At 41.4% G+C, this 12,909-nt stretch overlaps 1 protein-coding gene across 31 annotated transcripts in view; it reads right to left on the bottom strand.

Annotated features, from left to right (window-relative positions):
* The window catches only part of TNIK (TRAF2 and NCK interacting kinase), a 308,457-nt gene that overhangs the window by 138,012 nt on the left and 157,536 nt on the right, over positions 1-12,909 (bottom strand). The window lies entirely within an intron of this gene.

The following is a 12,909-nucleotide window of genomic DNA, read 5'->3' as shown; positions in this document are numbered from 1 at the left end:
ATTTGGTGACTTCCTATCGACTTGAGTTTTGAACAGAGCTTAAAGCACATTTATTTTATCTATAACAACAAAACCAAACACCCAAACAAAACCATTAAGGATGTAAAATAATTATTCTTTCATTTTGAATTTTTCCCCTACTCTGAAGCAAAAGTTCACTGTGTGACTGGACAGAGGAATGACTAATATATCTCTGAGACTGCACTTTGATGCTAAATGAGGTCCTGGAGGTGGAACAAATTAGTAGAGTAGACGTACTTTTATGTGGACATATTACAAGACTGAAAACATGCTAATCAGTGTAGCAGTCAAATTCTGAGGAGTTGAGCCCCCATGAATGAACTAGGACAAAAATGAGTCTCATATATGTATATAAAATCACAGAAGAATGTCATAAAGACTTATATATATATATATATATATATATATATGTATATGTATATATCTATATATATAAAATCACAGAAGAATGTCCAACCACTCTAGGGTTTAAATTCTTGGCCAGACCTTAGGGGGAATTTGCCAAGAAAACTTGGTGAGTAATGATAGATATTAGCAAAGTTACAAGGAACATTTTATTTAAACAAATCCCGGGAAGATAAAATGTAAAATTAATTTTCAATTCCTTAGTTTAGCAATCTGAAGGAATTTTTTATAAATGAATTTGCTATTTCACCATGTTCTCGGTCACTCTTTGCACTTATTCAAGCTCGGAAAGTGAAAACTGGCTGGCCACTTTCTTTTCCTCTCTACTAAGTTTCACTTTCTGGTTCTCGCGTATTAGCCCAAAGCTGTTGTGTTTTGATGCAGAATGTTGGTGGGGAAGCTTTAAATCCAAAAACCCCATTTTCACTGAATTAAAATAAATATCAATAATGAGTAATAATAAATACAATAAATGGGCTTCATGTGTGTAATACTGTCCAGGTCAATTGAGGAAAGAGAAAGAGAAAGACGCAGAGACCCTTGGGTGTATAACTGGCAAAGGCATCAGATGCCCATGCCCACCCCCATAATAAAAATAACCAGACAGATAAATACATAGATAGAACTTTCCAATGGCTGAATCCACCTACTATTACAAAGAGGAAAGCGAAAAAAGAAGAAGAAAGTTCAGCAGGCCTCAATGCAAATAGTACACTAGCTTCATCTTCTGGCCCTGCACTTTACACATGGATTATGTGGCAAGGACTGTCACTCGCAAAGTGGATGTTTAGCCACTTGTGATGCTGCATTATGACATGTACTGTAGTAAATGAACTGCTTTATTGTTTACTTACACCATCGTCTTTCGAGATGGATGATTGCCATCGATACTTAGATAACAGCTCAGGAATTCTCCTTGAGCTCAGGTAATACAGACTGGATTATAAACCCACCAAAATTAATAGGAATCTTCCCATTGATTCAATAGGCTTTGGATCATACCCATAACGCTGAAGATCACATGTTTAATCTCTACTGAGAACTGTGTGTCTGAATATACAAGACAATGGTTTTATTTTACAAACATTTCATATTATGATTTTTTAAAACACCGTTTTAAATTATACCTACATCTTTGGATTCTAATGAACTGACTGTGCCCTTTATGGAAAATGTTTAGCTAAATTAAAAGTTCTGACAATCATGTATACATATAAATGCACCCTTGTTATTCGATTCATTGCAATATGAATTGATATTAATCCTTTATTTTTTGGTAACTGATAAACTGACAAAGTTGTAAGAAGACGATTGTTGGACAGCACTTGAGTAGGTAATTTCTTGATGGAAAAATGAGCGTATGCACATGCGTTTTGGGGGGGGGGGGGAAGGGAGATGACAAAACAAAGAACCCAAACTGTTGACTGTGACTGTCTCTTAAAAATAGCAAACCACAAATAAAAGCTGTACAGTCAGCATGTGTCAGCAGATAACGTCACAATGGTTCAAAAACAACCCCCACTAGCAGTGAAGCAGAACAACTGACGTTTAAAAAGCAAGACTATGAAAAGGCTCATTTTCTTGAGTTTTCTGGCCTATGAGGCAAAGCCATTGAATGGCTAGTTCATATGCAAACTGTTCACTTTTTCATTATATTCTATAGCACAACCTATTTTTGTACCATAATGAAGTGCTGCATTTTGCTCCGTGCTGATTTCCTTCTCTCCACAAATGAATCACACATTATATCAAAACTGTTCACATCAAATGTTCTCTTTTTCTCTCACACACGCACAGCAAAGATGCAGAATGTAAATAGGAAAGAAAATGAAAAGAAAGGGTGCATCCTCCGAGAAAATCTGGAGGCAACTACTTTTAAGCACTGGTGCCAATAAAGAAGGCTCACCCATTTTCCTAATGATTGTTTGTATCACAGCAGCACCCAGAATCCCCACTGTACAAACACAGAGTCAGAGAGACCCTGTCCTCCTGAGCTTACAATGAATAGATAGATGGTAGAAGGGGAAATAGAGGCACAGCGAGAAGTCACTTGTACAAGCTCAATAGCAAGTCAGTGACAGAGCCAGAGGAAGAATTCAGAGCGCCTGAATCACACTCCTATGCCCTATCTTATGATCGAATTCTGTTTGAGGCTTAGCTGCAGCTCTCACACAATGGAATGTGCCTCCAAGCTGGAATTTGGTCCTGAGATTTTAATAAAAGAGCCCCAATGTTCCCCAGTACGATTCAGCAGTTTGGTAAGTGTTGACTATTTTGTCTTTTTTTAAAAAATATTTATTTATTTTAGAATACCGATTCTGCAGGAATAATATGACATGAGGTCATAGGAGAGACAAAGCCTTTTCACACTGAATGAGATGCCGCAAGTGGAACAAGTTATTGAAGTAGAATTAGAAAGTCACCTCGTTGCATATAATCTTATTAAATAGTCATCAAAGAGCTAGATCCTGCTCTATTAAAGTCCATGGGTTTCCATTGACTTGAATGGGGCAAGATCAAGACCAAGAGCATCCAAACCTGCACCTAGAGTCAACTAGTGAGGAACCCCGCATGTATGAAAAAATCACCAGTGGCACCAGGACAGGGTTTGTGTCATGATGCGGTGATGTTTGCACCATGCTAACGCAGTGTCAGGACAGCAGGGTGTGCCAACTGGATCCCAGAGTTCAAAACCTTTTAAGAGGCAACCGCAAGTAATAATATATCATTTTACATTGACACACAGTAGAACCTTTGAGTCTACGGCCTTGCAATCTTACAGCCTCCGGCCCTAATCTTGCCAGGAACAGGCAGACTCTACACCCCTCTACTGAAGTAAACATTATGGAAAAAAATAGCCACCTTTGGGGGAAAAGGGCAGTAAATGGCACAAAGCACAGTGCATAAAAAGAGGACAGGCGGGAAGGTGATTCCAGCCAAAAATATGGGTCCAAAGTCTCTCTCTTGTGAAAATAAGAGAGGGGTTTGAATGTTTAATTATTTATTTAGGAAGTTTTATTGGGTTCACAAATCCTAGCCATGTAAATCAGAGACAAAACAACAACAAGAGTGAGCTTCTGTTTATAGAAACACTGTACAGTAATATAAGCATAAGATCTCTCTATTTAACAGGGTGTTACCATAGTTCAGAGTGAACATCTTTATGCTGCCTACAACATGCTGTTTCTAGTGACTATTAAATTGAGAAATCTCTGATTACACATGTTTTCTATGTGTCTGTCAAATGTTAATATGCAAAAATATTGGACTGATTTTGGGGGGGGGGGGGGCAGGTGATTTTTTTTGTCTGAGTATTGAATAAATGGTAACCAAATATCTCAGTATCTATTTGTCCTTTGTCTAGTTTGCTGGGTACATAACTGGTGTGTTAATTTTTCCTTAACAACCGCTCATATTTTTTGAACCATTACCATGGGGTTCCACAGAGAGCCTTTGACTATTAGAGCTGATCTCATCAAATTCTATGGGCCCTGTTCTCTGGTTTGATTCATCTACTTTGCTCAAAAGTAGACAAAATGTCCAAAATGCCCCTTCTGCCTAGGGGTACTCTCTACGGCCATAAAGCTGAAGGAGGCAACACAGCCGCCTCCGACTCCAGCATAAGCCTCCTGCCCCGATGTGGAGAGAGGGAGGGGGCATGCCTGGGGCATGGCAGAGTGGACCTTCAATATACCCAATCTTCCACTGACATAAAATCACCTAGGGACCTTACACCAACATGGTGAGTTCGAGGTGCTGGGTGATGCAGGCTCCCTGAGAGCCTACCACTTTGCTGCATTCTTGTGTATTGAAAACCACAGAACTGTGGGAATTCTAGTAGCTTTGACTTGTGACTTTATCTTGTATTAACTTAAGTTGGTGTCATATTAAAAAAAGTGTACATTGGGGAATTTGAAACTATGGTTTTATCAGAGTTTTGCACTGGACTAAAATAGCTTCTGGAGACCCTTGACCTTCAGGCTCAGCTGCCAGAGAGAGACATAACATTAGGGAAAACAAATATAGATGGGATTTTTCTTTAGGAAATATCTTCCTATCAACTACAGCATTTCTCATTCATATGGTATAAACATGGAGGGAACAGAATGTCTCAGCTGTTATAGCAGGTTCATTTTGTCCAGAATATCATGCGGAAATATTAGAGTCTTTGTCCAGCATCAATCTTTGCAAATTGTATGAACAAAACTGGGTCACTGGAGAGAATCCTGGAGTCCCGGGGGAACAGCATTACCGTTCAGTATTTCAGGACATGTGCTTTGGTGCACAAGAAAGGAAAAAACTGGAGCAAACGTGCCGCCAGACTAAGCACTCTAAGCAGCCACCTTTCCCAAAGGAAAGTGGAGATTGCTGCTCTGATTGCATTTTCTTGGGGGAGGAAAAAATCCAGGAAGAATGAATGTTAATATGTGTATTAAAATCAACTGATGAAATTCTCCTTGGGTATCAATCAGGATTAACTCTGCTAATATCAATGTAGAATTACTCTGGTTTTACAGTGGTGTAATTATCTGCAGTATTTGACCCCATACGTTGTTTATGTTTTATGCTGAAGCCATTGTGTGGATCTCTGAGGACAGCTGGCCCTTCTCAGGCTCTAACCCCTTCCTGCAGATTAAAAAGATCCATTATATTATCTTGTCCTTAGCAGGGTACGGATTTGCCAGTCATTGCCAGACACCAGAGCTCTCACCAGGGATTTACAGGCACGCAGTTGTTGTGGGTGGACTTCGGATGTCCATGAGGTCATCCAGACAGCAGAGCAATTTCAGAGAGCGATATGGCATTTCATTCCACCTAAATGTATTACTTCAATAGGAAGCCAATTCGTCCACTGGGAACTTCTCACTCATTTAACAAGGGGATTTATGCAGCCAGAGAGGCAGCATGTATTCCAACAATGCACCAAGAGCATTGTATAAAATGAAAATATTATTGCACCAGTTTAATTGTAGACAGGCAAAGGAGCAGCAGCTGGTTTGACGGCTCCTACATCATTTCAGATTTCACACACACAAATTTGCACAAGCTCAGGCTAAAATTATGCCTCACCCAGGCCCCAAAGCACTCAGAAAAAAGGAGAGAATGCAGGCAGCCCACATCCTCTCCAGCAAATCCAGAGGAATAATTTACCTACCAATGCACAGGAGCACAAGGGTGGAGAGTTTGCAGCCCTAGAGGGCGTATTTCATGGTGAGACATTGACTACACCTACTGAATAAGCATAGCATGGGGCACCCCTTCCAGTGCTTTCCTTAGGCCACCTCAAGGCATTATGGGTGAAGTCCTGGACCCACTGAAGTCCCCTCACCCCGTTGACTTCCTTGGGGTCAGGATGCCAGCCAATGCCTCTAGACACTGCTCTTTGGACAGCGCCTGTTTGCCCTCCCAAGCATAAGCCATTAGGGAAGCACTGCTGATAAAGTACCCTGATTTTCAGGAGAGGGATATTTACAATGCTGTTTATTTAGATAGCATAATTCGTGAAAACAGATCCTCCAGCTACCAAATTCATATTGCCTTGCTCTGCCAGAGTGTCCCCAAACCTAGCGACACTAATTAAAGCAAAGGGAGCAACAGCAGGGGATGCAATCAAGGCTCATTGAGCATTCAGTAAAGCGGAGGCAACGGATGAGGGAAGTGTAACACCGACAGACCGCGGTCATCGGCAAGTGGGATTGAATCTGGGAACCTCTGGAGCTAAATGCATGAGCCTCTACTGCAGGAGCTAAAAGCCACATGGCCCTTAGCTAAGGCTGTAGCAGACATATTAATCTCCAGCTGGTCTCGGTGCCACTAGAGGGGACAAAGCACCGCATCCAGGAGGTGTGTGGGTTACATAAAGAATAATGAAATGTATAGACATTGCCTGCTCTTGTAATTCCAAAATGAATCACTGCGGATAGCAGTGGGAGCAACCCCAGCTGTTTTTCCAGGGCAGAAAAATGTTTTCAGAGCCACCCCTTGCTCCAGCACAGCAGCTGAGCCAAACAATAAAATTAAAATAAAATAAAATAAAAGGCTGGCCATCAGTGAAACAACAACAGCTGGCCAATCAGAATGGAGAGGGGGGAAAACAAAACAGTTGAGTGGCACAGCACCCCCTGGAAGAAGGCATCCAGGGCTACCAGCTTCTAGTAGTTCTTTGTGGGTCCATTAGCATGAGATCAGCAAGTCCAATTGTGAAAACATAGCTTGTTCTTTGCACTTCCATAGTGTCTTCCACCCAAGACTCTTTCAGGGGCTTACCAGACATTAATCAACTAAACTTCACAGCCCTGTGAGATAGGCCAGTGTTGTCATCACTAGCGACAGACCCAAGGAGCGCAAAATATTTAGCTTAACAAAGAGAAGAAGGTTTAGGGGTGACTTAGTTACAATCTATAAGGGCGTATACTGAGAACAAATATTTGATAGTGGGCTCTTCAATCTAGCAGACAAAGGTATAACAAGATCCAGTGACCGGAAGTTGAAGCTGGGCAAACTCAGACCGGAAATAGAGGCACACACATTTGTAACAGTGAGGGTAATTGACCATTGGAACAACTTACCGAGTGCTGTGGTGGGTTCACAAACACTGACAATTTTAAAATCAAGAATGGATGTTTTTCTTAAAGAGTTGCTTTAGTTCAAACAGAAATTATCTTGGGTAAATTCTATGGTCTTTGTTAAGCAGGAAGCCAGATTAGACGATCACTGAGGTCCTTTCTGAGCTCAGAATCAGTGAATCCTCTAACATTATACAGACTGCTAAACTGAAAAGCAGCGTGGATATGTGCCTTAACAAGGTCATTCAGAAAGTCAGAGGCCAGACTAATAACGGAACCCAGATGTCAGCTCTCACCCTTATTCTTTAACCACTGGACCAAAGATTCTGTAAACATATTTGCCAGTTTAGAAATGGAAAGAAGAACTAGGTGAAGATTAGATGAGATGTAGCCAATAAATTCTCTAGCCCGCAGACTTGTAAACAAAACATACATAAAGCAAAATCACTGTTTGCAATGATGGATTATGTTGCCTCTACCCCCAAAGATTTTCAACTTCACCTTAAGTCAATGAAATGATGAACTCCTTATTCTAAGAGCTGGTCTACACTAGAAAGTTAGGTCGACCCAGCTACGTTGCTCCGGGGTGTGAAAAATTCACACCAAGAGATGTCATTAAGCCGACCCAAGCCTCAACACAGACAGCGGTAGGTCAATGGAAGAATTCTTCTGTCGACTTAACTACCACCTCTCGATGAGGTGGATTTACTACAGCGATGGAAGAACCGCTTCTGTCATTGTAGTAAGTGTCTACAGTACAGCGCTACAGCAGTACAGCTGCAGTATTTCCAGTGTAAACAGTGCATAAGCATATTGTGATGTTACACCCCATATTCTTCATAGAAACATGGTTATGATATCAATATGGTATAACTAAGACAGACTTTCTGCAAGATGGGTCATGTAAGATATCATTGGAAAGATTATAATTTACTGAATGTGATTATCCAATTTGTATGCATGTTTCATTTTTGTATCTGAAGCTGTGAATATTGACCATGTCTCTGTTTTTCAAATGTGCTACATTGGATGAGGCCAAACAATGTTAGTGGCTTATTGAAGAAATGCACACAAGCATAAGGATTACCTCAGGAACCGTGTGCAATAGAAACCTCTCAGAGATAGCTCTACACAATAGGAGCTGTTTGATCCAGGTCAGATAGCTCTATACAATGGGAACTGTTTGACCCAGGTCACAGCAAAAAAGCTTTCCATCAAGGGGGGTGGGGGAAGATGGGGAAGGGGAGATGGATATAAAAGGGACAATGATAACATGAGGTCCTCACTCTCCCTACAATAACACAAAACACCTGAGGAACAAAAGACTGAACTGTGAGAAGTGATGGTCCCAGGCTAAATTCTTTAGCCTTTGTATGATAACCTGGGAAAGCCAAGGCAATTGTGTCTTAAGAATCTGCCAGCCTGTTTATCACTCAGGGTGAGAATTTGCTAATTTGTATCCTACCTATCTAGTGTGTCAAGCTTAGTTTGTATGTTTTGTTTCATTTGCTTAGTAATCTGCTTTGTTCTGTTTGCTATCCCTTGAACCACTTAAAATCTGCCTTTTATAGTTAATAAAATTTGTTTTGTTTATTATTAAACCCAGTTTAAGCAATTTCTAACGGCAGGGGGCAAGAAGTCATGCACATCTCTCCACATTGAAGAAGAGGGCAGATTTTTATTAGCTTGCGCTGTGCAGGTTTTTCTATACAGTGCAAGACAGTATTATTTTGGGTTTATCTCCCAAAAGGGGTGTGCACGTGAGTGCTGGGGGAGTCCTCTTACACAGAGCTGACTTCAATCTGTGGCTGCACCTGCGTGTGGCCCTACCTATGTGTGTGTGCTGCAAGAGGCCGGAGAGCCAAATTCAGCAAAACTGGGAGTGGGAACCCAGGCCAGTGGAGCAGCAGAGGCTCAGTGAAATCCTAGTACATCAGGTAGCATCCCAGAAGGGGGGTCCAACCCATCACACATATACATTGTACTTACTTATTGATTATAAGGCAGTTGTAATATGGTCCAGCATATAGGGTAGCAGACTGGAAGTCAGGAGACTCGGATTTATTTCCAGCTGTGCTATGGACTTGCTGTGTCTCACTACCACAGTCACTTTGCCCCAATTTCTCGTAGCCTTAGTATGGTGATAAAACACACTGACCCACTACTCTGAGATTTATAGTGCTCAGTATTAATATAATTATCAATATTGCTAATATAAAGCATTTAGAAAACATGCATAATACTTTTAGCCAAATTTAGGTATTTTGTTTCATACTACAGGGGTGAAAAGCACATATAGATTAGATAGAACTGTGAAAACTGAAAGCAGCTATGTACAGTACAGGAATAAAGGTAGCATCAAGTCTTTACATATTACTAACCCTTATGGTGACAACTAACACTTTCTACAGCATTAGTCAGTAACCACATCCTGTGCAAAGGACTTGCAAACTTAAGTGTAGGCACCCGAAAATTAGAAATATTACTCCAAAGACTGTTAATATTCCAGCAGTGTGTCCGAGCTTGTTTTAATAGGGTTTGTTGTCATGGAACAGCGTAACTGGTTTGGATCTATGCAGAAAATAGTGTAAGATCAGCAAACATGCTCCTTTTGACAGAAGAGGAAGAATTTATTTCAGTTCAAACTAGGCCCAAATCCAGCATGAGAAGAAGTGTCTAACTTGTACTAAAACTGCTTAGTGGGTACTGTGCACTTCCACATCGAGGTTACAAGTTGTTATCCAGATCTCAACATGAACCAAGAAATTGAGAAAGAATATGTCCCATGGTGCTGGAGAAATGGCCACAGGCCAATTCTAGAAAAACCAAGACGAGAATCATTTATAGATTCATAGATACTAAGGTCAGAAGGGACCATTCTGATCATCTAGTCCGACCTCCTGCACAGCGCAGGCCACAGAATCTCACCCACCCACTCCTACGAAAAACCTCACCTATGTCTGAGTTACTGAAGTCCTCAAATCATGGTTTAAAGACTTCAAGGAGCAGAGAAGCCTCCCTCAAGTCAACCATGCCCCATGCTACAGAGGAAGGCGAAAAACCTCCAGGGCCTCTCCAATCTGCCCTGGAGGAAAATTCCTTCCTGACCCCAAATATGACGATCAGCTAAACCCTGAGCATATGGGCAAGATTCACCAGCCACATACTACAGAAAATTCTTTCCTGGGTAACTCAGATCCCATCCATCTAATATCCCATCTCAGGGGATTAGTCCTATTTACCCTGAATATTTAAAGATCAATTACTTACCAAAATCCCATTATCCCATCATACCATCTCCTCCATAAACTTATCGAGTAGAATCTTAAAACCAGATAGATCTTTTGCCCCCACTGCTTCCCTTGGAAGGCTATTCCGAAACTTCACTCCTCTGATGGTTAGAAACCTTTGTCTAATTTCAAGTCTAAACTTCCTGGTGGCCAGTTTATATCCATTTGTTCTTGTGTCCACATTGGTGCTGAGCTTAAATAATTCCTCTCCCTCTCCTGTATTTATCCCTCTGATATATTTATAGAGAGCAATCATATCTCCCCTCAACCTTCTTGTAGTTAGGCTAAACAAGCCAAGCTCCTTAAGTCTCCTTTCATAAGACAAGTTTTCCATTCCTCGGATCATCCTAGTAGCCCTTTCTCTGTACCTGCTCCAGTTTGAATTCATCCTTTTTAAACATCATAAAAAACAGAACTGCCACACAGTATTCTAGGTGAGGTCTCACCAGTGTCTTGTATAATGGTACTAAAACCTCCTTATCCCTACTGGAAATGCCTCTCCTGATGCATCCCAAAACCGCATTAGCTTTTTTCAAGCCATATCACATTGGCAGCTCATAGTCATCCTATGATCAACCAATACTCCAAGGTCCTTCTCCTCTTCTGTTACTTTTAATTGATGCGTCCCCAATTTATAACTAAAATTCTTGTTATTAATCCCTAAATGCATAACCTTACACTTCTCACTATTAAATTTCATCCTATTACTATTACTCCACTTTACAAGGTCATCCAGATCCTTATTTACTTCCTTTAGAACCAACGCAGCTGTCCCAGGTTCTGTTTAGAGCCTGACAAAGCCAAACAGATTTTTGGGTCCCCTGAGTTCAAGAGAAGCTGTGTTCTAATCTCCTGGATCATGTAAGGAGAGCAAGAAAAGGACTGGACCTACCTTAGACAAGGTTGATGTCAGTTGCTGCTGCATCTTCCCTCTAAGGACCTGATTAAAAGCCAACTGAAACCAATGGAAATAATCTCACTGATTTATGTGGGCTCTGGATTAGGCCCTAAGGCTGAGAGAAGAAAGGGGTGAGGTGTTGAGGATTCCTCAAACAAACTGCAAAGACAGATACTCAGAGGGCATTTCTTGGGTGATGAGAGGGACAGTGCAAGTCTACTTCACAGTAGACTTTGAGAAGTACTGTAGATTAGATTTGAAATGCTTATCCTGTATACAATCCTGGTTTACGCTGTAAAATGCATGTGCATTGCCACTCCTCTTATTATTCCATTTTTTAAAACTGCCAGTATTGTCACTGTGTATCAAATTTGCTTCTCCTTTACATTAACATCAGTATAAGCAAACTCTGACACTATTTTATTTCTGGGAAGCTGCCATTTACATGGAATTTCTCTCACCTCCTTCTCCCTCCAGACTCTTCCAGCCAGATGCCTAGCATTTAACCCCTTCCACTCCCCAACCCAGGCAACTGGCAACAACCTTTGCTCATGAGAGAGAGAAAGCAAGGGCTGCTCAGGCAGTTTGTAGGAGAGAAGAATAGGCAACTGAGCTCCTGAGGCAGTTAACTTAGCCTTCAACCTTACAATAAAATGAGCTCTTTGCTGGAGCAAGGTCCACCCACTCAAAACTCATTGCAGGATGTGTGCCTTGGTCAGTTCCCAAGAACAGTGACGTTTCTCACATTTCCTTCCTCCTCACCTGGACTCTTGTAGACTTTAAGGCCATAAGGGACCATCATGATCATCTAGTCTGACCTCCTGCACATTGCAGGACACAGAATCTCACCCACCCACTCATGTAGTAGGCCCATAACCTCTGGCTGAGTTACTGAAGTCCTCAGATCTCTATTTAAAGACTTCAAGTTATAAAGAATCCACCAGTTACTCTAGTTCAAAACTGAAAGTGACCCATGCCCCACACCACAAAGGAAGGGGAAAACCCCTAGGGTTTCTGCCAATCTGAGCACTGTCCCAGAAAGTGACACCCCACAGCTCCTACTCAAATCTCCCTAAAACATCAATAAACTTCTCCCCTCCAGCTGGGCATGCTGAATGGTTCTCTCCACCTCTTTGAACCAAGGATCTGAATTGCCTTGTGAGGTCACTTCAGCTTCCTTTGCTGTTCTTGGGAAGTGAACAACTGTGCTCTTTGGGTATTTTGTTTTAAGACACCCCTCCCTCCAAAACCCTGTTAATTTGTACTTTGCAGTATGTAGGTCCCTTCAGAGGCAGTGTAGAGCATGGCTGTCATGAAAAATGGCAGGCTTCCTTCTGTGAGATCAGAACCACTCACAGCACAGCAAGGTTGGAGCTTGCACAGGAATTTCTTGACTAACGTTTGTTACAGTTGAAGTTTAGCAAAGTGTGTCAAAACTTTTATAAAAAACACACAGTTCTGTATAATCTTTGATTGAAAAACATTGGAGTTTTCTTTTAAATCATTGATAGAACTGAGGCCCTGCATTCCTCTCCCATTTAATGCTGCACAGGTTAATCAAAAACTCTACATGCATCTTCATGTAGTCTTGGTAGGTTGTATTTCCCCTCTTCTGGGACCTGCAGGGATGCAATGCAGGCAAGAGATTGAACCAGAAAAAGCAATAGAGGTATGTGGTCTGCATTAAATCCTACTTTCCTGCCCCATGAGACTTTCCCTCTGGGCTTCT

Source organism: Dermochelys coriacea, chromosome 9 (assembly GCF_009764565.3).
Source record: "Dermochelys coriacea isolate rDerCor1 chromosome 9, rDerCor1.pri.v4, whole genome shotgun sequence".
NCBI lineage: Eukaryota > Metazoa > Chordata > Testudines > Dermochelyidae > Dermochelys > Dermochelys coriacea.
This window is presented reverse-complemented; position numbering and strand designations above follow the sequence as displayed.